The sequence below is a fragment of the Nothobranchius furzeri genome, chromosome 17, assembly GCF_043380555.1.
Source record: "Nothobranchius furzeri strain GRZ-AD chromosome 17, NfurGRZ-RIMD1, whole genome shotgun sequence".
Lineage (NCBI taxonomy): Eukaryota > Metazoa > Chordata > Actinopteri > Cyprinodontiformes > Nothobranchiidae > Nothobranchius > Nothobranchius furzeri.
The window spans coordinates 29,319,431-29,343,342 of record NC_091757.1 but is presented as its reverse complement, the minus strand read 5'-3'; the positions used below and the strand labels follow the sequence as shown (position 1 = coordinate 29,343,342).

At 43.0% G+C, this 23,912-nt stretch overlaps 1 protein-coding gene across 1 annotated transcript in view; it reads left to right on the top strand.

The window, feature by feature from the left end:
• The window catches only part of LOC139063708 (uncharacterized), a 499,759-nt gene that overhangs the window by 464,393 nt on the left and 11,454 nt on the right, over window positions 1-23,912 (top strand). The gene's annotated exons all lie outside the window — the stretch shown is intronic.

Here is a 23,912-nt window from a genome sequence, read left to right as displayed (position 1 = left end):
TACCAGCCCCCGGTCTTTGCCCACCAGGAACCCGAAGTTGTTGTGCCGGCCGCTCAATCCCTGGTGAGGTGCTGCAGGAACACCTGGATCAAGGCACGGGCCTCCATAACCCGAGCTAACGCACGTTACTCTCACCAACACCTCCGCCGACACCGTCCTGGTCCCTCCTATGCTCCAGGGGATAAGGTCTGGGTGTCCACGGCAGACCTCCATGTCCGTACCGGGTCCAGGAAGCTTGCTCCCCGGTTCCTTGGGCCTTACCCCGTGCGAAGGGTCATCAACCTGGTCACGTACCGGCTGCGGCTGCCTGCGAGTCTCTGCATCCATCCCACCTTCCATATCTCCCGGCTCAAGCCCTACGTGGAATCCTCCCTCCTTCCGGCTCCGGCGCCTCCGCTTGCCCCGTTTCCTCGACGGTGAACCCATCTACACCGTCCGGCGCATCCTGGACGCTCACCGCAGGGGACGGGGCTGGCAGTATCTGGTCGATTGGGCGGACTACGGCCCCGAGGAACACTCCTGGGAGCCGGCCCGCTCCATCTTGGACCCTGCCCTTATCTCTGACTTCTGAGACCGCCGTGGTCGCCCTGGGACTTCTGGAGCCGTCCCTGGACTGGGGGGTCCTGTCAGAACCCAAGCCCCCAGACCAGCCTCTCCCAGCTAACCAGCCTCCATCTTGGACCACATTTCCCAGCATGCTCCTCGCGGGAACTCCCGGCATTGTCCCAGTCACACCCAAGCCTATATATGGAAGACGCCGCACCGGCTCTTCACTCAGTCATCGTTTCATTGAAACCCATGATCAGAGTTCTCTACCAAATAATCCAAACATCAAACATCCTTACCAAGCTCAACTCCCGTACCCAGTCAACCATCGTGACATAGCCGATGATACGGTGGCTGGTAAGGGTCACCGCGCCTACACCGCAGCCACGGTAAACCCACCAAGATAATATAGTTTTTTTTAAAAACAAGACGGTTATTATTATTATTGTCAACTTTTTTTTTTACCGGGGTTTACTGCTACACTGGTTACTGTGACAACCCTACCTGATCGGTCTGCTTTGATCTATTTTGAAAATTCCGATCAAAACCGATAGGGGCGCTATCGGCCGATTACGATCAAATGCCGATCCATCGGTGCATCCCTAGGTGAAGCTGGTGTCTTTTCTTTGGTCAAAATAAGATAGGAATCTGCACACTTCAATCTACGATGTGAGAGCTTTATTAGTCGAGCTTTCGGTCAGAGACCTTCATCAGGAGTTGTGGGGGTTCACACAAAACAGTCCTTAGTTAAACAGAACAGTTGATGTCAAACACCTGTGTGGCTGAATACAGCAGAGCATCATGGAAAATAGAGTCTCAGTCAATGAAAACAGTGCACTTAACATTAAAAACATTCAAAATCAGCTCAAAAGGTGAGCGATTTATACATTGCAAACATCAAGCTTAAAAAAGCTATCATAAAGCAAGGCAGTGAAGTATATAAAAATACAGTAGTGTATGCTTTCTTTAAAGAAACACAGACATCTCAAAATCCTCATTTAAACCTAGTGGTTGAAATGTTTTCAACGTGTAGATCCAGAACAGTTCCCTTTGGCAGAGTTTTTTTTTTATATCTATATCACCTCCTCTATGTAATGAAATATGTTCAGTCCCCTGGAATCTGAGTGAAGACATAGTGTGTGAAAAGTCATTGAAATGGCATGCTACTGGATAGGTCAAGTCTTTTCTTCTAATTGAACTTTTATGTTCACTGATCCTCTGTTTGAGCAGCCTTGTTGTTTTTCCAATATACACTTTATCACAGGAGCATTTTCAATTCAATTCAAGTTTATTTATATAGCGCCAAATCACGACAAGAGTCGTCTCAAGGCACTTCACATAATAACATTCCAATTCAGGACAGTTCATTAAGCCAATCAGAAATAATTTTTCCTATATAAGGAACCCAGCAAATTGCATCAAGTCACTGACAAGTGTCAGTGACTATACAGCAATCCTCATACTAAGCAAGCATAAAGCGACAGTGGAGAGGAAAACTCTCTTTTAACAGGAAGAAACCTCCAGAGAATCCCAGCTCAGTATAAGCAGCCATCCTCCACGACTCACTGGGGATCGAGAAGACAGAGCAGACACACACACACACACACACACACACACACACGCGCGCGCGCACACACGCACATGCACACTCACAAAGACTAGTAATGTGTCTATAGTTATATTGTGATGTCTTAGTAAATATTCTATTTGGTGAAAGATAAACTTTATTGTATTTATCCTAGTGACTCTACAATTAAACGGATGAACTAGTATTAGCACATCCAAAGTCAAGGAAAGCAAAAAGCCATTATCAGGAGAGGGAGAATGTTTTAGTGGTTAGCAGCAGTGTGCTAGTCGATGGCCCCCTCCATGAGGCCACCACAGCTCAGCAGAACGTCGTTGTAGCTTCTTCTGGGGGGAAAAACACTTACAGAGAAAATAAAGTTAACAGCTGAAATTGCAGAAAATAGTACAGTTAAAGAGCAGACTGTAGAAGAAAGCAGTAGAGTGTGAAAAGTGGTCAGTGTATCCTCCAGCAGTCTAAGCATATAGCAGCATAACTACAGAGATAACTCTGGACAATCTATCCTATTTAGATGGAGGCATGTTGGAGTCAGGGCAAGGGAGAGCCGTCTTTACCGACTGTACACTCCACCTCCCTCTACTCCCCCACTTGTCCAGATTTAGGCTAACATCAGATTTTAACCATAAGCCCTATCAAATGAAAATGTTTTAAGCCTATTCTTAAAAGTAGACAAAGTGTCTGCCTCACGGACTAAAGCTGGGAGCTGGTTCCACAGGAGAGGAGCCTGATAACTAAAAGATCTGCCTCCCATCCTAATTTTAGATATTCTGGGAGCCACCAGTGGACCTGCAGTCTGAGAGCGAAGTGCTCGGTTAGGAACATATGGAACAATCAGATCACTGATGTATGATGGAGCTTGATTATTAAGAGCTTTATATGTGAGAAGAAGGATCTTAAAATCTATTCTGAATTTAACAGGTAGCCAATGTAGGGAAGCTAAGACAGGAGAGATATGATCTCTCTTTTTAATTCTCATCAGAACTCTAGCTGCAGCATTTTGGACAAGCTGAAGACTTTTAACTACATTCTGTGGACTTCCTGAGAGCAATGAATTACAGTAATCCAGTCTTGATGTAATAAATGCATGAACTAGTTTTTCAGCATCACTTCTGGAAAGGATGCTTCTAATCTTAGCAATATTCCGAAGGTGGAAAAAGAAATCCTACAAACTTGTGAAACATGGGATTTGAATGACATGTCCTGGTCAAAGATAACACCAAGGTTCCTTACTTTGTTCTCGGAGATTAATGTAATGCCATTCAGGTCAGGCGATTGGCTAAGCAATTTCCTTTTCTGGATTTCTGGTCCAAAGATGAGAACTTCCGTCTTGTCTTGATTTAAAAGCAAGAAGTTTAGAGTCATCCAACTTTTTATGTCCTCAAGACAAGCCTGTAATCTACCCAACCGATTAGGTTCATCAGGGTTAATGGATAAATATAACTGAGTATCGTCAGCATAACAGTGGAAGTTTATCCCATGCTGTCTAATGATTTTACCAATTGGGAGCATATATATAGTAAAAAGAATTGGTCCAAGCACTGAACCCTGTGGTACTCCGCAAGTTACCCTGGAGTATGAAGAAGATTTGTCATGTACATTTACAAAATGAAATCTGTCAGACAGGTAGGATTTAAACCAGCCTAACGCTGTTCCTTTGATCCCTACAACATGTTCAAGTCTTTCTAAAAGAGCATTGTGATCAACTGTGTCAAAGGCAGCACTGAGATCTAACAAGACTAGAACAGACACAAGATTCTTATCTGAGGCCATGAGAATATCATTTGTAACTCTCACTAATGCAGTTTCAGTGCTGTGATACTCTCTAAAACCAGACTGAAATTCCTCAAACAGAGCATTGGTGTTTAAATGCTCACGTACTTGGATGGCCACTATTTTCTCCAGGACTTTGGATAAAAATGGAAGGTTAGATATTGGTCTATAATTCATTGGGTCATCTGGATCCAGAGAAGGTTTCTTAAGTGAAGGTTTGATTACAGCAACCTTGAAATCTTGTGGTACACACCCATTTACTAAGGATAGATTGATTATATTTAGAATGGGGGCAGTAACCAAAGGAAATGCATCTTTAAATAATTTGGTTGGGATTGGATCCAAAATGCAAGTTGAAGGTTTAGATTAAGCCAATATTTTTGATAACTGAAAGCTCAACTGGATCAAAACGGTTCAAGCACAGATGAGGTTCTACAGTCACCTCTGAAGCTGCCTCACTTACTGAGGAAGAAGAAATCGCATTAGGGAGAATGTTAAAGATTTGGTTTCTAATAGAATTAATTTTACTTGTAAAAAATCCCATGAAGTCATTGCTACTGAGGGCTAAGGGAATAGATGGCTCAGAGCTATGATTCTGTGTAAGTTTAGCAACTGTACTGAAAAGAAATTTAGGATTATGCTTATTCTCCTCAATTAGTGCTGAAAAATAAGCAGTTCTAGTTTCTCAAAGCTTATTTTTATAAAGCACAAGACTATTTTTCCAGGGTAGGTAGGCCTCCTCATGGTGCGTAAAGCGCCATGTTCTCTCCAATTTCCTAGAGTTTTGTTTTAAGGCTCGTAAATGAGAATTAAACCAGGGAGCCAACTTCCTGTCCCTAATTACCTTCTTTTTTAAAGGGGCTACATCATCTAATGCCACACGTAAAGAGGAATTAACATGATGAACTAAGGCATCAATTTGTGAGGGGCTAGAACTGAAAATATTGCCCTCTGCTACGTTCCTCTGAGATGCTGAGGACAGTAAAGATGGAACAGTTGATTTAAAAGATTCAACTATGTTGTCAGATAGAGACCGACTATAGTGAAATTTACTTTCATGTCTCGAGAACTCAGTTATAAAAAACTCAAAGGTTATCAGAAAGTGGTCCGAGAGGACTGGATTATGTGGAAAGATTGTTATTTCCTCACACTCTATTCCATAAGTCAGCACAAGGTCCAATGTATGATGGCAGGAGTGGGTGGAGCTATGTATTCTTTGAGTAAAACCAATTGAGTCTAAGATATTACTAAAGGCTACATTGAGGCAATCATTTTCAATGTCCACATGAATATTAAAATCCCCCACTATAATGACCTTATCTGTATTTAGCACCAAATCAGATAAAAAATCAGAGATCTGATCCAAAAACTCAGAGTAAGGGCCTGGTGGACGATATAAAACTACAAACAAGAGTGGTTTTACAGTTTTGCAGTCTGGATTAGGAAAACTAAGAATTAAGATGTTCAAACGAATTGTAACTATTAATCTGTATGGGACTGATTAATAAGTCCGAATGAAAAATAGTTTCCACTCCTCCTCCTCGCCCTGTACTTCGAGCAATATGATGATTTAAATAATTTGAAGGAGTCGACTAATAAAACTGGCCATGTTCCTAGAAAGAAGAGCTGCACCATCCAAAGAGGGATGGATGCCGTCTCTCCGCATCAGACCAGGTTTTCCCCAAAAAGTTTTTCCAATTATCAATGTAGCCCACATTGTTTTCAGGACACCACCAAGACAACCAGCGGTTGAAGGACAGCATGCGGCTAAACATGTCGTCACTGGTCCGATCGGGTAGGGGGCCAGAGAAAATTACGGAGTCCGACATTGTTTTGGCAAACTTACACACCGAAGCAACATTAATTTTAGTGACCTCCGATTGGCGTAACCGGGTGTCGTTACCGCCAGCGTGAATAACAGTCTTACTGTATTTACGCTTATTCTTAGCCAGCAGTTTCAGATAAGATTTAATGTTGCCCGCTCTGGCCCCAGGTAAACATTTAACTATGGTTGCTGGAGTCTCTAATGCACGTTTCTGACTATGGAGCTGCCAATGATCAGAGTCGCCTTGTCAGTGGGTGCGTCACTGAGCGGGGAAAATCTATTAGAAACGTGGACGGGTTGGTGGTGGCCCACGGGCTGGGTTCTATGCTTCCTGTGTACCGTCACCCAGCTGGTCTTTTAACAAGTAAATTGCATTATTTGAGTTACAAGTAATTATGCCCTTAATAAATAATATTTTTCCTGTTCTAGGATGCCGGAACTCAGATGTTTTCAGTGTTGTGGCACTGAGCACAGTTTCCACAGGGATAGTTGCCTTGCTGTAAAGGAGCGAGAATTTACTGTTTTGTAGGGGGCAGAATATTGGCTTTTACTACTTTATCCCATAGATTGTGTCCCCTTTTGTAGACAAAAAGAGGTGGATGTTGGAAAGCCCCTTTCAGGGCTGGGTCCCCAGCCAAGATGTGCCAATGTTTTAAAATAGTTTGCTTAATCATATATGCATGGGGGGTAAATGTAGTGATACATGTTACAGAGTGGTGTTTTTCTTTTTTTGTACTTTTTTTCAAAAGTTCAGATCTGGGTTTGGATAGTGCAGAGACATATGCTTCCTCAATACACTGATTAGAATAGCCTCTGTCTTGAAAACATTGCTTCATTTCATAACTCTTCTCCATAAGGTCTTCTTCCAAATGGCAGAAGCGCCTTTATCTAAAGAATTGGCTTTTAGGAAGATCATTTTTTAAGGAACCTGGGTGAGCGCTTGATGAGAGTTACAGGGTATTGAGATCCGTTGGTTTCTTGTATAATGAGGTGATTAAAAAACCATTTTTTTTTCTCCACCCACATGTCAAGGAAAGGGACACGTGCTGGATCCTACTGGCGGGAGAATTTCAAATCTGGGTTGCAGCTGTTCAGAAAGGATACAAAGTTTACCACTTCATCATAATCCCCCCGAAACAGGCAAAAGACATCATCCAAATATCTAAACCATTTGAGGATTTTATGGTGGAATAGGGTCGTCTCTGGATTAAAAACAGACATCTCTTAAAAAAAACTGTATATAAATTGACATAGTCTGGGGCAAAGGTCGAACCCATTAATTGTTCCCTTTAATTGTAGGTAGAAATCCCCAATAAAGGAGAAAAAATTAAGTTTCAAAACCATGGACGCCAATTCAATTATGAATTCATTTGGAGGTAAGTCAGTGCGATCCTGTAGATAGAAACCCAGCGTATCCAGGCCTCTATCATGGGATATGTTGGAATAAAGACTTTCTACATCAAGGGTGACTAACACAACATCTTTTTCTTGATGATCAATTTCTGAGATTTTATTTATGAAATCTGTGGAGTCTTTAATGTAAGATGGAAAATTATATACATATGGCTTAATGAAATGGTCAACAAAATCTGATAAAGATTCCAGAAGGGAATCATTGCTGGCTACAATGGGTCTGCCCTTTGGATTAACCAGACTTTTATGTATCTTGGGTAGCATGCAGAAGACAGGAGTGACAGGATGTTTACAGCTCAAAAAGTCATATTCATTCTGAGAAATCCATCTATAATGCAGGGCCCTTTTGATCCAGCACCTCACTTTGATGAGCGGTGACTCCTTCTACTCAAAATATTAATAAAAAACGATTGTTAATGGAAAAACTTCAACTTGGCACAAAGAAGCTCTACATTTTCTTTAAGAGGCCAAGTTCACTTGCTATTTTTTCTTTCAACACATTTGCAGTGGTCTCCAGCATAAATGAAGCCTTGGCCACTCCGATATCTTCTCTAGAATGCTTTGAACTGAAGTTAAGATGATGTGGGGCATAGTTTTATAATTTGGATGTTTTGATTTACTGTCGAATCAGAATTTGCCAACAAAAGGGGATTACACAGAGCATGAGTGGCCTTGGCCCATATCTTATAGATTAGGCTTGTGTCAGAAACTTATGGTTTTGCTTGGGCAGAGCAAATAGAGCAGGGCCTTTTAGGTTAAAGATGGACAATTCATCACGCTACATATCCCCCCTTTTTTAGATTAGGCTTGTGTCAGAAATTTATGGTTTTGCTTGGGCAGAGCAAATAGAGCAGGGCCTTTTAGGTCAAAGATGGACAATTCATCATGCTACAGCTGCCATCAGGAAAATCTTGGCAAAGTGTATTACCTGTTGAAGATTATCTGCTGTACAATGAAGGTTATTACATTTTAATTAATGAGCCATAAGGTGTGGTATTCCATAGGAAATATAGAATCCACCTTACGGATCGAGGGTTATTTAAACCAGAAGATTGGATCTTTTTATTGCAGAGATTAGGTAACCATTGTGTATTCACTCAGAGACAGCTGAATAGAGACAGTCAAGTTTAAAAGTTAAGAATTTAATGGGAACTGAAGATGTTTTGAATTAAGCTTTGGTTAGTTTCAGAAACAGCATGAGACAACATCATGTCGGTCTACCTTTGCCTTCGGTGGAAGTCCTATGTAGATCAGGAATATCGAGGTCCAGTGAACCCTCTGTGGAAACCGAGCTGGTAGAAGAAGCTCCGGTTCCAATCAAACCCGTCTTGAGTTACTTCCGGCACACAACACTTTTATTGGAGTCTGGTCAGACCCAAGCCTGGGTCGGTGGAGCTTTTGTTCTGAAAGGAGCTGTTGTTGCCGCTGGTTGTTATAGCGACTGGATTTTTCAGCTTGTCCTTGTTCTTTCGGTTAAAGAGTAAAAGGTCAGGATTGGCCACTCCGTCACTTGCTCTGGAATGATTTGACCTGGCGTTAGAGCTGATATGGCGTAGTTTTATACCTCGGATGTTATGGTTTATTGTCGAATGAAAATTACCAAACACCGTCAGAAGCACGCCTCCGTCAGATCTGTAAGATTCTGATTGGATCAGTGAAAGGAATGTGTTATGTCCTTTCAACACTACGTGAAATGAGTCCTGTTGGAACACTTAAAGTCACAGTACTTATTATTTCTATAGGATCATAATAAAGTAATTAATATTTTGATTCACAGGTCAGTCACATCTTATTATATTGACTAACACTTTGAAGGATTAGCTTTATTAAAATAGAGTTCTTTGATTAATTAAAAGAAAAGAGTTCATTCTTCGTTCTTCTGTTGAGCTGAAAATAAGCAGGTTAGAAGGAATGCATGAGACCTTGAGACTATCTCTCATGCAGACTAGTTCTGAGCAAAGAAGGGAAAAATAAGAGTCATTCTGTTCGTTACACAGCAGAATAACTCCTGATGAACCTCCATTCAGTCGTATTGGGTTGGATTGTTGTGGACCATTAGAAGCGAAGTGTGGATGTGTTGTTGTCAAGAGGTATGGACTCATTTTTACATGCCTAGCCATACGAGCAATACACCTTGAAGTTCTGTCCTCTCTAGACACAGATTCTTTCATCAATGGACTCAGGGGATTTATTGCCAGACGTGGCCAAGTTGTGGAAATTCGTTCTGATAACGGTACAAATTTTGTCGGTGTTGAGCGTGAATTGAGGGAAGCTATTGACAAGTAGAATAACAACCTCATAAATGGCATGCTGCTGCAGAAAAGTGTGAAATGGGTTTTCAATACCCCAGCTGCATCGCACCATTGAGGTGCATTGGAGCGTCTGATCCGTTCAGTCTGCAAGGTCCTCAACTCTGTCCTGAAGACTCAGTCATTGGATGAAGAAGGCTTGGTGACTGTGTTTTGTAAAGTAGAAGTGATAGTTAATAGCCATCCAATATCAAAAGCATCTACAGATCCCAATGACTTGGAGGCATTAACTACGAACCATCTACTCCTACTGAAATCACAACCATCATTGCCATCTGGATTGTTTGAAAAGGTTGATGTCTACGCTCATTGTCGCTGGAGACAGGTTCAGTACATGTCTAACCTGTTTTGGACACGTTGGTTGAAGGAGTATCTTCCAGGATTACAGGGCCGGAGTGGGACACATTTTCAGCCCTGGAGTTTCAGACCCCAGACCGGCCCACTTAACGAATTATTATTAAAATCATGTTAGAACTTTATATGTATAGTCTACAAAAGCACACTACTCAGTAAAGCCTTGTAATTCAGTGCAAGAAAGAGTTGCTTTACAATGTAGGTTTATTTGAACATCAGTGCACATCTCCTTTACAACACATTCTCCAACAATATAACAATCTACATTCTGTTCAAACAGCTGTTCTGAGATTTTCAAATCTTTAAAATGAAATGACTCAGCACTCCCTTTCACACTTTTTCCAGTTTCCCTAGACTCGCCTGCACACAATTAAAATAATCATCTGTAAAGCTTTGGCACATTTGATATGGAAAACACATTTTTGTAACCAATGAAAATATTTTCTATGGCAAAATATGCAGGCTTATTTCATTTTTCTTTCATTCTAATAGCGATCTGTTGTGGGCTTTGTGCATTTACTAATAAAAATACATCAGGTCACTACTATTATTTGGACATTAAAATTATTATAATGAAACTGATGTTTGCACATGAGTTGGCTCACCTTCTATCCCAACAGGAGCAATACCCTCACTGCTGGCTCCTGGCTCTTCTGACACTACATTGTGTGAAAATGGTCACAATTCAGCATTAATTTTCCTTTTTTACACGCTTTCTGATCAATGCTGAATCATCTAGCATTTTAGAACACTTTCATATAGAGCCAGGATAGTTTTCATCATATAAATTTTAATAATATTCAGTTCACTGACTCAATAAGTAATCCTACCTGTACATGCCCGCTCTGGAATTGTGGGTTTCTGCCTGGTGCTTATTAGGCCTACTGGATCTTGTGTTTGACTCTGAGGGGCTACAAGACAGTTTGGTGGCATCAGTCACATCATACTGTTAATTATATTGCATAACGTTATGTCATGACGCCATATAATTCATTATTGATGCTTGATTAACTTGAATGGTGATTTGCAGCCGGTAAAGTTTAACATCTTGACTTGCCTTACCCGTTTTATCTTCATTTGAAGTTAAAGACCGCAAGCTTGTTTGAGAAAAAAAGGTGCTCATTTTTGGACATTTAGCTGCATCTGTTTCCAGCGCTTTCCTCTTTTTAATTCTTGCCTTCTCCGCGCCACCCTTGCTCTTTCTACTTTCCATCTTTCCATCAACTGCGTGGTCACTTGGTGCGCACAGGCGCATACGGGGGGAAAAAAAACGAGCTGCAGCCTGCAGGTAGAGACAGCCAGAGACAGCCGGGAGGAGCGTATGTGATCAGCCCGGCGGCCTCAGTGCCATGACTGAACACCGGCACCAAAAAATAAAAATAAAATGATAAAAAACAAAAACGAGAGCACCGGCCCATGCGGCCCAAACATCGCGCGGCCCACCGGGAATTCTCCAGACCCTCCCGATTAGCCACTCCGGGCCTGCAGGATTACAAGAACTGCAAAAATGGAAATGTGCTCAAAGGAACTTTGAACTTTAGTTTTAAACTAAAATCATTTGTTGGTAAAAGAGTTTTAGCGGTTTTGGTCAAATCTTGACATCATGGACAATCTAGGAAAATTTGAAAGCTGTAGCCTAATTCATTTAAACTAGTTTTGTTTAGTACATGAGTGTGAACCAAACCAAAATGCTTGCTGGTGAGAAGGTAAATGGAATAGATAAAACCGTTGGCAAGGAGGCTAAATTAACAGACAGCAAGACCGAGGAGTGCAATTATAACAAGGGAGTCTGACAGCAGGGAACAGAGAAGAAAACCTGAAACAATTTTCCTGCTGGGTGATGTTTGCTGAGTGAGAGTTGCTGAGCTATGTAACACATGAGAAAATAGTTGATTGAGACAAGAAGAAAAAGCTGAACAAAAACCCAACAATATGACATGGGTGGCTAAGGAGGAGGGAGTTCACCCCAAAAGTCAATTAGCCATGGATGTTCAACAAAAAAGACTTTGAAGGGTTTAATTAAAGCTGCTATAGCGAATCTGCAAACAAGCTAGGTTATGAACGCAAACACGGACATGGAACACTCACGCCTCCCCTTGAGTATCTTCCCTGTATTTGTGTCCAACAGAACTGGAAACACACATTGCTAGAGGAAACAAAATAGTGCTAAACACACATCACCGTTTTCTAAGTCCAAACATCTTTTGCTGTCGGTGACTTCAAACAGTGTTGAAGTGAAGCTGAAGTGGCAGCCGAGGCAGAGGTTCAAACAGATGCGAGAAAACCACAAAATTATTTTTTATTGCCACAACATACTTGTAACTATATGTTAGAGTGTTGTTAAGAGGCATGAAAAAAGAGAGATCAGAGAACATGGAGCAGGTGTGTGACTGGTAAAGTCATTAGACAGCATGGGATAAACTTCCACTGCTATGCTGACGATACTCAGTTATATCTATCCATTAACCCTGATGAACCAGTCGGTTAGTTAGATTACAGGCTTGTCTTGAAGACAAAAAATTGGATGACTCAAAACTTTTTGCTTTTAAATCAAGACAAGACTGAAGTTCTCATCTTTGGACCTGAAATTCAGAAAAGGAAATGCTTAGTCAATCACCTGAACTGAACGGCATTAAATTAGTCTCCGAGAACAAAGTAAGGAACCTTGGTGTTGTCTTCGACCAGGACATGTCATTCAAATCCCACGTTAAACAGGTTTGTAGGAATCCCTTTTTCCATCTTTGGAATATTGCTAAGATTAGATCCATCCTCTCCAGGAGTGATGCTGAAAAACTAGTTCATGCATTTATTACATCAAGACTGGATTACTGTAATTCATTACTCTCAGGAAGTCCACAGATTGTAGTTAAAAGTCTTCAGCTTGTCCAAAATGCTGCAGCTAGAGTTCTGATGAGAATTAAAAAGAGAGATCATATCTGTCCTGTCTTAGCTTCCCTACATTGGCTACCTGTTAAATTCAGAATAGATTTTAAGATCCTTCTTCTCACTTATAAAGGTCTTAATAATCAAGCTCCATCATAAATCTGTGACCTGATTGTTCCATACGTTCCTAACAGAGCACTTCACTCTCAGACTGCAGGTTTACTGGTGGTTCCCAGAATATCTAAAAATTGGATGGGAGGCAGATCTTTTAGCTAGGTTATCCAGAGTTATCTCTGTAGTTATGCTGCTGGGCTTAGACTGCTGGAGGGCATCCTGACCACTTTCCACAATCGACTACTTTCTTCTATAATTTGCTCTTTAACTGTATTAGTTCTTGCTATTTCAGCTGTTAACTTTATTTTTTCTCCGTGGTTTTCTCCCCAGAAGAAGCTACAATGGTGTTCTGCTGAGCTGTGGTGGCCTCATGGAGGGGGCCATCGGCTTGAACACTGCTGCTAACCATTTAAACATTCTCCCTCTCCTGATAATAACATTTTACTTTCTTTGACATTGAATGTGCTACTACTAGTTTACTTGTTTGAATATAGATTGACTAGGTTAAATACAATAACCTTTATCTCTCACCAAATAGAATATTTACCATGAAATCACAATGTAACCATAGAAACATTACTTGGTATATATGTTGTGTGTGTGGATGTGTGTTTGTGTGTGGGTGGGCTGGTGTTGGTGTATGTGTGTGTCTGCTCTTTCTTCTCGATCCCCAGTGAGTCGTGGCGGATGGCTGCTTATAGGAGGTTTCTTCCTGTTAAAAGGGAGTTTTCCTCTCCACTATCGCTAAATGCTTGCTCAGTATGAGGATTGCCTGTGTCATCAGTATCCAGTGCAAATGTCCAGGATTATAATTGCTTGTAAAATACTACTGATCACAGGATTATAATACCAAGTAATAACATTGTAATTTCACAGCTTGATTGAACATTGGGCTCACATTGTTATTGGCAATAACAAAGTTGGTTGATTATGTATTTATCAAGAGAGTTCTTCGTCTTGAGCTGTAAAAGGTGAAGCAGTTCAGATGAGCAGAGGACATGAAAGACCGTGGCCAATATCTCATGTAGATTAGGCCTGTATCAGAGACTTTATGTCTCTGCTCAAGCAGACGCAGCAGATCATGACCTTTAGGTCAAAAACAGGACACTCATGACGCTACGATACTAGAAAAACACTAACTGAAGACTATTGATAAAAGGTGACTAAGGGAAAACGTGAGGGAAACCTAGAGAGAGCCTGGAGGGGCTGGGGAACCACAGGGACACTGAAACCTAGGGGGAACACCTAAGGGAAAAAAAACCTGGAGTGGCCTGGGGAAAACAAGGAGGCACATGAGGAACACAAGGACACACATAAGGGAAACCTAGAGAGGGATGGAGAACACAAGGAGACACAGAACGCAGACCATGACAGTACCCCCCCCCCACCACCACCACCACCACCACCACCACCACCAAGGGGCGGATGCCAGACGCCCACAAGACACACATAAAATTAAAAACAAGGGGACCAGGGACCAGGGGAGTCTGGGAAACCGGCGACGGGGAACCAGGAGCCGGGACATGGAGGCTCTGGGGGGACGGCGACGCGGATCCAGGAGCCGGAACTCAGGAGACTGAGGGGACGAAGACTCTGGAGACTGGAGACATAGACATAGACATCTCAAATCATCTATCTTCTCTGTCCAGAATGTGGACTTTGTCATCTTCAAAGGTGTGGCCCTTGTCCTTCAGGTGAAGGTGGACTGCAGAGTTTTGACCTTAAGAGGTGGCTCTCCTGTGTTGTGTTATGTTCTTGTGTAATTGTTGTTTAGTTTCTCCAATGTAAAGATCTGGACAGTGCTCACTACACTGGACTGCATAAACCATGACACTGAGCTTCTGTTTGGGTGTTTTGTCTTCTGGATGGACCAGTTTCTGTCTGAGGGTGTTGTTGGGTTTAAAGTTTACCGGGATGTTGTGTTTGGAGAAGATTCTTCCAGGTTTCTCTGAGACTCCTGCCATGTATGGGATGGTGGTGCTTTTGTGTAAAGGATGTTGTTGTTAGGTTGGTAGCAGAGCTCTCATGTTTAGTGGTAAGTTCAGTGAGATCATGGAATGGGATCAAGAATTTTCTACTGACAGGAAAAATATCTCAGCTAACATAGCTGTAAATCACAATGGATAACTTCCTGTGGTTGCATTTATTTTACATTTATTTTACTACCTCTTACTAGAGCTGTTTTTAGTAGACGCAAAATATCTTTGGGTGTACACCTGTGCAATAGCAATAAATTATCATGAATCTTAAATGTACTTCCTGAATGAGTGACCTTTTCAGGCTAAAATAACAAAATGACCAATACAGACAGAAGGACGACTTCTTTCTTCTTTTATAATGCGTTGCATCACCACCTGGTATCAGAACAGGACTCAGTATGGGAAGATAATCAAAAATCAAACAACTTGGACAAAAATGTGGTTGTAACATCTCTAGATATAAGTCAGCTTTCAAAACTAAAACTATTATTTATGAACTAACATTAACACTAATGACACTAATTGATATATTTTTATTATGTTGTTTGAACCCAAGGGTCTCATTATCTGAATTTTCTAACTTGTTGGATTGCTCTATAAGTGCCCCTTTTTTTTTTATTTGAGCACCCGCCCCGTCAAATGTCGCTGCACAGCCCTGAGGGACGACGACTTTGGTGGAGGAGGATGAGACTGAGGAGGAGACTCGGCTGGCGAAGACTCTGGAGACTCGGCTGGCGAAGACTCTGCAGGCTGAGTGGACGTAGTCTCTGGAGGATGAGGAGGAGACTCTGCAGACGAAAACTCTGGAGACTCTGCAGACGAAGACCCTGCAGGTGTAGACCAGAACACTGCAGGCGTAGACCAGTACACTGCAGGCGTAGACCCTGCAGGCAAAGACGAGGACTCTCGGACCGGCTAGGCCAGCTGGGACAGGGGTGGAGCTTCTTGGACCAGCTGAGCCGCTGCAGGCGGAGCCTCTTGGACGGGCTGGGCCGCTGCAGGCGGAGCTTTTTGGACGGGCTGGGCCGCTGCAGGCGGAGCTTTTTGGACGGGCTGGGCCGCTGCAGGCAGAGCTTTTTGGACAGGCCGGGGTTGCAGAGTAGGAAACACCCGGACTGACGGTGCTGCTCTGGCCTCAGGAGACTGCCGGTGACTGTGTTGACGTGTGGAGATGGCACCAGCTGAGGCAGAGGATGAGGATGAATGGCAGACCACCTGAGATGAGGAGGTAGCGCTGTCTCTGGACCGTGTGAAGATGTGCAGATTCGGCCCCTTGGAGATGCAGAGAGGGCGCCTAATAAGAGGGAGGCAGCTAACAGATGGTAGTCCACCAGGGAAAAGCCGGTAGCGCTGCCTCGGCCAGATGAAGGTGTGGCGGTGAGTGAAGAGGGTGGTTGTGGGTTGCCGCAGAAGGCATCTTGTAGATCATTGGCAAAAATCCAAAAACCAACTTCTCCTATAGGATACTGCTCGAAATAGCGGGCAGCCCATTGCAGGGCTTTACCCTTTAGGCACAGCACCATAAATATAACTAGGTCCACGTCCAAGCCGTCCATATCCACGAAGCTGACACAGTCCCAAATAAATTTGCGACAGGTGTCCGGGTCACTGTCGAAGGTGTACATCCCTTGGCGCAGTGTTGGATCACCTGGGGTTGTTGCTGGGTCCTGGGTTGGCTGGTCCATTCTGTCACGTTGAGGGTTGGAGGAGTAGGACCCAATGTGCAGATACCCAGAACGACACGAGGCAGGACAGGATGTAAAAGAAAACATTATTAAGAATGATTTGGCCAAAAAACCTAGAGGGCACGAAGCCAGAAACCTAGAGACCTGAGAGGGGGTAGAACAAACAATGCTAACGAAGACAATGGACCAACAACACACTGAGCCACAGACAAGGTTATATACACAAGAGCTGGGTAATTAGGGAATTGTGCACAGGTGAGACTAATAAACAGAGGAGGAGCACAACAGAGCAGGGGAGGAAACCAGACCTATAAATGGGGAAGGGAGCAAAATGAACTAAAGGGAGAAATACAGACTGGAAAAACACTAACAGAAGACTATTGATAAAGGTGACTAAGAGAAAACGTGAAGGAAACCTAGAGAGAGCTTGGAGGGGGCTGGGGAACCACAGGGACACTGAAACCTAGGGGGAACCCCTAAGGGGAAAAAACCTGGACTGGGCTGGGGAAAACAAGGAGGCACATGAGGGATGCAGACAAGGAGACACATAAGGGAAACCTAGAGAGGGATGGAGAACACAAGGAGACACATGAGGGAGATGCAGAACGCAGACCGTGACATTTCTGGCCACAACCTAGAATAGTGAGAAGATCAGAAATGTTACTGACACCTTCCTCTCTCTTGAAAAGCATAAATGTCCAATATTTACAACAGCATCACACACTTCAGGCTCAGCAGATGGTGGTTCTTTAGGTCGTGTGGATGTGGCACCAGCATTCTCCTCCTGAATTCTCCTCATGATGGCAGCAGAAGCTGGTGTTCTTGGAATGCATTGCCTTTTGAGGATTTTAGGTCTCACCAGTGCTTTTCCCAGTTCCTCAATGTTGCATCCCCGACAGGAGGTGTTAAAATGTGAAGGAGGGGGTAACATAAGAAATGCGACAGTGGCGTTAAAATGGGTTTAATAGTTATAAAAGGTTCTAAAAACAAGTGCAAACAGGTGGCAAGCATTATTAAGATAATGCAAAACAAACAAAATCAAGACTAAAAGGTTAACATATAAAGGGCGAATTATCAACATTAAAACACCTGGTTAAAACTTTGTTAAAAGTTTTATCGAAACAGAAGGTGCTTTAAAAACACAAGTTGATAATAAAACCAACGCACCACAAAAACACAGAGTGCTTTAAAATCCCAAAGTCGGTAAACTACGATGTTAACCTTAAAACAGAGTCAACCAAGTTGACATCAAATAAAGATCCGTTTGGATCACTCAGAGTTAAAACTATTAAAGTTAAAACTCATCAAAACGAAGGGGTTGAAACCAAAACGAAGCCAGGAGGACAGCAGAACCCCTGCACTACTGCCTCCCAGACTGCTGAAGGCACAGCCTTTTTATCCCAGGTGTGGGTCATCAGCAGGATTCAGCTCAGCTGTGCTCCTCAGCAGCCTGGAAGAGAGGAGGAGGAGGGGCGGTGTCAGGCTGATCACCAGGGCTGGGTGATCCTGGCTCCTGCATCCCACTGGCCAGGCTGGTAGCCGTAGCACTCAATTTCAACCTCTGCTTCAAAGTCACTGTCAGACTCTGAAATTTCAGAAGCTTCTCTCTGTTCCAAAACCAATTTCAAGGTCCTTTCAGTAGATAATCTTTCTGCCATCTTGATCAATTGAGATAAGAAACCACACTGGCAAAGTCTTTGGGTGTTTCTCAATGTCAAGGCGCCTGGCCTTGTGAGGCGATGTCTTGCAAGGACAGGTGACTTGCTTACACAACTGGCATGAGGACCCGGGGGGATCTCTACAGTAAGTATACAAAAAATATGTATAAAACTACAGCTTAGAGCAGCGGTACTCAATAGGCATCTCCCTCTTTGTGGCTCCTGAACCCCAGGCTCAGCAACTTTGAAGTTTAATCTCCACAAATAACATGAGCCTGAAGGAGATCTTTCAGGCTTTTCATATCCTAGAGCAGGGGTATTCAATTCCGGGCCTGGAGGGCTGGTGTCCAGCACATTTTAGTTTTAATTCTGTTTCAACGTTTCAACACACCTGATTTCAGTCAGCAGGTGATTAACAGGCTTCTGCAGAGCCTGATGATCTGCTGCACAGGTGATTCAACCACTAAATCAAGTGTGTTGGAGCAAAGAAACCACTAAAACAACCTGGTTACTGGCCCATCAGGCCCAGAAATGAATACCCCTGTCCCAGAAGTTTGTGTAGGAGAATATTTTCACATTCAGTCTGCATGTTAAACTCAGCGTAACCAGTCATTTTCAAAAACAAAGAAAAAAGTCACTGAAGGACTTCTTTAATATGTCCATTTTTGGCCGCTTATCAGGGGTTGGGTCGCGGAGGCAGCGGCCAAAGCAGAGAGTTCCAGACTTCCCTCTCACCAGCCACTTGGGCCAACTCCTCTGGGGGAATCCTAAGGCATTCCCTGGCCAACCGAGAGACATAGTCCCTCCAGCGTGTCCGGGGTCTTCCTTTGGGTCTCCTCCCAGTTGGACGTGCCAAGAAAACCTCACCAGGGAGGCGTTCTGGACAGCTAGATGCCTGAGCTACCTCAACTGGATCCTCTCGCTGTGAAGAAATCTACTCCAAGACCCTCCCAAATGGCCGAGCAGGGAGAGCCCAGCCACCATGCGGAGAAAACTCATTTCGGCCGGTGTTCTCTGTTGACCACGACAAATTGGTACAATGTCTGCATCATTTCAGACCCAACACCAATCCGCCTGTCCATCTCCTGCTCCATCTTTCCCTCACTTTAATTCTACAGCACAAACTACTTAGTAAGGATGCATTCATGGACTAGAAATACTTTCAGTTTTTTTTACTGCTGAACGGACAATGGTGCATTCATGGACCCGCTCAAAACATCAGACTTTTGACTCAGGTTGGCTGATCACCAAATTTATTGCTGAGTCCAATCAATAGCTTATTATTTTGGTGCATTTCTGCTTTATAACTTGAACTCAGGAGAGGAAACGTTTATGATACTAAAACTATACATTCAGACTTGAGACTGAACGCAGACTTCAGAACAAGTGTGCTTAAAAAGTATGGCAGTAAGTTAGTGTCATTAACATTATCAGGACAAACACACTTCTTCCAGATACATTCAAGGTCCTGCACAGCGATGCCGATTATAAATAACAAATAATAAGACTTCAAGGTAAACTTGGTCTTTGCATTAAAATATCAGAAAGAACTATTATATGATTGTACAGAGTTCTATATAATTAGGCTCTTTTGTGCCTGAGTAAATAATTAAAGACATCGTGCCATTGACAATGTACTCTTTGCTTCTCCCAAGATCTCCCTCCCACCTGTGACTGTACAGTAGATGAACGCCGTAGATGGCTGCTCTCACTGGGGGGAAACAGGATCCAAACCCCCTGCCTTCCTATTGGAGTCTCATGTTATGTTGTGTTGTCTGAAGTCTGCATATCTGTTGAGGTGTTTTTTTTTTTTTTTGCAGAGCAAAGCTGCCCTCCTGCTGGTGTAACTCTGAAGTGCCGTTTTTCCCCTCCACCTGAACCAATCCTCATGTAACCCTCTTATCTCTATTAAGGTAGCGCGACTCGGGTTGTGAATGACCACAGTCACCAATTCTTGTCATGTGTTAGGGTTAGGGCTGTAGGGTTAGAGCTGTAGGGGAAACAATATTTGATGGGGGAGCGCGATTTGATGGAACACCGGCAGCTACTTCGGGGGCAGTTTTCAAGTTTAAAAGTAAGTCATCTAATTTAAAATATATATTTTTTAGATCCAAATAAGTTTTCTATGGTTGGTTAGTTGCTTAGTAGTTGCAGCTTTGGTGGCTAGCGGGTAGTAACTCACTTATATTTTTAATTTAATAAAAATCTACACAACTTAAAAAGTAAAAACTGGTTATATATTTATATTCAAACTAATACATATAAATTATAACATTATCTCCCGTGTCACGTGACGTTATGTGACCGCCGTGGCAGCCGCGGTCACATGATGCAAGTCTGTTCCATTTAACCATTTTCTATGACCAAGGAAGGACAGTGTCCTCGTAAGTAAGGCGCCTGGCCTCGCAAGACATCGCCTTGCAAGGTCAGGAGCATTGACATTGAGAAACACCCGATGTCTCTGGGAGACACCATTTTAGATGCTATGTTTCCTTCTACGGGAGCCCTTGAGGACAAAATGCATTTACTGATTTGTAACAAATGGTTACAAAACTTTCACCATTAATAAACAATGTTTTTTTAGACGTTTACCTCTTCACTCATTGCCACTGATGAAACGGAGTCTGATGTGTTTGTTATTTTGCTGAAGTTTGCAATCCTCTGGGCTTTTTGACCCTAATGGGCATCCATAGATGAGGTTTTACTCGGACACAAAAATACAGCTTGCTTGCAAAGATTTAGGTTTCTACTGCCCCCTATCGCCTGGAAAAATACACACTGTCACTCTAAGTCCCGTCTTAACATTTTTATATACCTAGCTTTTGGAGGTTGTTTGTTGCTTATTCAGGCATCTTAATTCTTCCTTGTTTTATCTTTGTTTGACATCTAGGGTTGAGATTCTTCTTTATTCTGCGCTTTAAACCTCTTACTTGTATTTTACCAATACTGTTTTGTTTTAAGTGTTTTTACTGCCATTTACAGTTTGACTTGTATCTCTGTTTGGTATTTTATGTGCTCTTTGTGCAGCACTTAGGTCAGCTGCCATGCTCTTTAATAAGTGCTTTATAAACTTGATGATGATGATGATGATGATGGTGATGATGATGATGATGATGATGATGATGATGATGATGATGATGATGATGATGATGATGATGATGATGATGATGATGATGCATCTGTAATTTGCCACTGGCCAGCAAATAGCTCTGGAGTTGTGGCCAGTATAAACACAGTATTATTAATAACAGGAGCGGCCCGGAAGTTATTTCTAGTAAAAATCCACATTAACAGAATGCCTTCTATCTAATATAAAACAGTGGTTTGTTTAGAAATCATACATTTATGCAACACATTCTCACTCCCAGCGTGTCAAAAACAAACGCTTGGTCAGCCACCCTCCACGTCAGACCCCTGACGCTAAAAGTACCCTTTGTCGTTACTTATGTGCGAAAAGGGTTTTTTCCCTTATTTGACTGCAGATCCCAATGCAGCGTTGCACTGACGCGATGGGATGTCCGCAGCCAGGGCACCAAACAAGCTCATTGTACCTCACCTTAACCGTATCCTCTTATTTAACCTTCCCCTCACCCCTATCCTAACCTTGACCATCTTGCTAGCGAACACGTTAGTGATGTGTCGATCGCTCTAAAAGCTGGCTCTATGAAGTGAGCGGCGGAAGCCGCCTCGTCATTGGTCGAGTTTGGACCGAGCCAACGCGAGGGGGAGGTTTCAAATACCACAGTGGAGGTTAAAAGTAGAGGGTATGTGTAACCGCCCCCTCGCCAGATGATATGTTCTAACGTTCCCCTTGGGCGGCAAATACGAAAATTGACAGTCAGACTCTGACTGTCAGAGTCAAAATGCACGGGAAACAAACGCTTGATCACAGTGAGAGTAACGTTTTAGGTAGCAAGAGGGTTAAGTTTAGGATGAGGGAGAGGGGAAGGTTATAAATAGTGAAACGTTAAGGTTTAGGTGCGGTTAAACGAGCTGGTTCGGTGCCACATCGGTTAAATGAGGGTTAAGGTTAGGATGAGGGTGAGGGGAAGGTTATAAATAGTGAAACGTTAAGGTTTAGGTGCGGTTAAATGAGCTGGTTCGGTGCCGCATCAGCGAATATCTAATCACGTCAGTTTTACGCTGCACTGGGATCTGCAGTTACAAAAGGGAAAAAACCCCTTTTTGCACATAAGTAACGAAAAAGGGCACTTTTGGCGTCTGGGGTCTGACGTGGAGGGTGGCTGACCAAGCGTTTGTTTCTGACGCTTAGGGTGTGAGAATGTGTTGGTTTATGCCAAAATTAAGTAAACATGGAAAATGAGTGTGTGACCTTCTCCATGGCCTAGTGGTAGGCTGCCCACCCAAGGAGTGGAAGATCAGGGTTCTAATCCTGGTCAGGTCATACCAGAGACAAAATCTGAACCTGAGATCTTCCTGCTGGAGGCAATGCACCATCATGCATCCTTGAATTGTACAAATGAATTGTATAAGGGGGGATGAGGGTCCTAAGAGTGAACATAATATCTTAATCACTGGAATATTTGAACTATTTGTTCAGCAGTTTTTATTCTTTTCATGTTCAACAGCAGTCTTACACCAAACAAAAATACAAACACAACACTTGTTTTTGCTCTCATTTTTTCATGAGCTGAACTTGAAGATCTGAAACATTTTCTAAATGTCTTTTTTGATTACCGCAGACGTCTTTTGCCCCACCCACATGCTCGGAGATGCAATCATGAAATCACTTATATCTTTGCGCCAATTTTGGAGGCCACTCAGTCACGTCCATGCGTATAATCACCTCAGCCAGGCTGGGCGGAGTGGAGCCGGTGCTAGTGTGCAAGGGGCTTTAGTTGTTGTGGCAGCAATATGCCCCTTAGGAGTCCAGCCGGTTATTCCCAATGAAGAAGAAGGTGTGACATATCAAGGTGCTGTTGCAACACATTCTCACACCCAAGGCGCGTGTGACCAAGCCTCAATGTATGATGATTCGAGACGCCCCAGCGCGTCCGGAGACAGCGATCAGGGACAAACTGCTGACGCAGCGTTGGCTGATTAGACAACAGGAATATTGCACAGGTGTGACTGCAACAAAAGGCTAATCTGAAATGGACACAGTTTTGCTTTATGGAGGAGCGTGGTCTACGGTTGTAAGGCTTGCTGGATGCACTGCCAAATTCTCTGAAAGAATTTAGGAGACGTCTAATGGTCGAGAAATGAACATTTATTTTGTTCTTGTGAAGCACCTCGTCAATTTTGCTGTATAAAAAAATCTTTCTTTTTCTTCAGAGTTTTATTCTGAACACGAGGGACATTATAGGCTCCTACTGAGTGCAGAAGAAGTATTCCTCTCTGTATTAAAGTTCCATGTGGCCAAATCATCACTGCCTAAACACAACACTTGGCAGAGAGCAGGAAGGATTTTTTCATATTAGCCCTCTGAAATTAGAGTTTAGCTGATTTAGAGCTATCTGAAATGAGTTCTCCAAGTAAGAGTTTAGTTTCTACTATCCATAATGTGGCAGTGTGAGCGTCCTGTCACAGTGTCCCGATTGATGATACACCCTGGCTACTTGGCTGAGGAGTACGTCCCTTTGGCTGACGGTAAAGCGCGTGATTCTCACCCGGGAGTCTAGGGATCGAATGCCGCCTGGGCCCTCGTTACTCCACCTTCCCACAGTAATCTGATTTCCAGATAGGTGGAAAATTATTTTGGGACAGGAGGGGCAGCAAACCCAATACACATGAATGGGAAATGTAATTTGTCCTATAGAAAGAATAAATA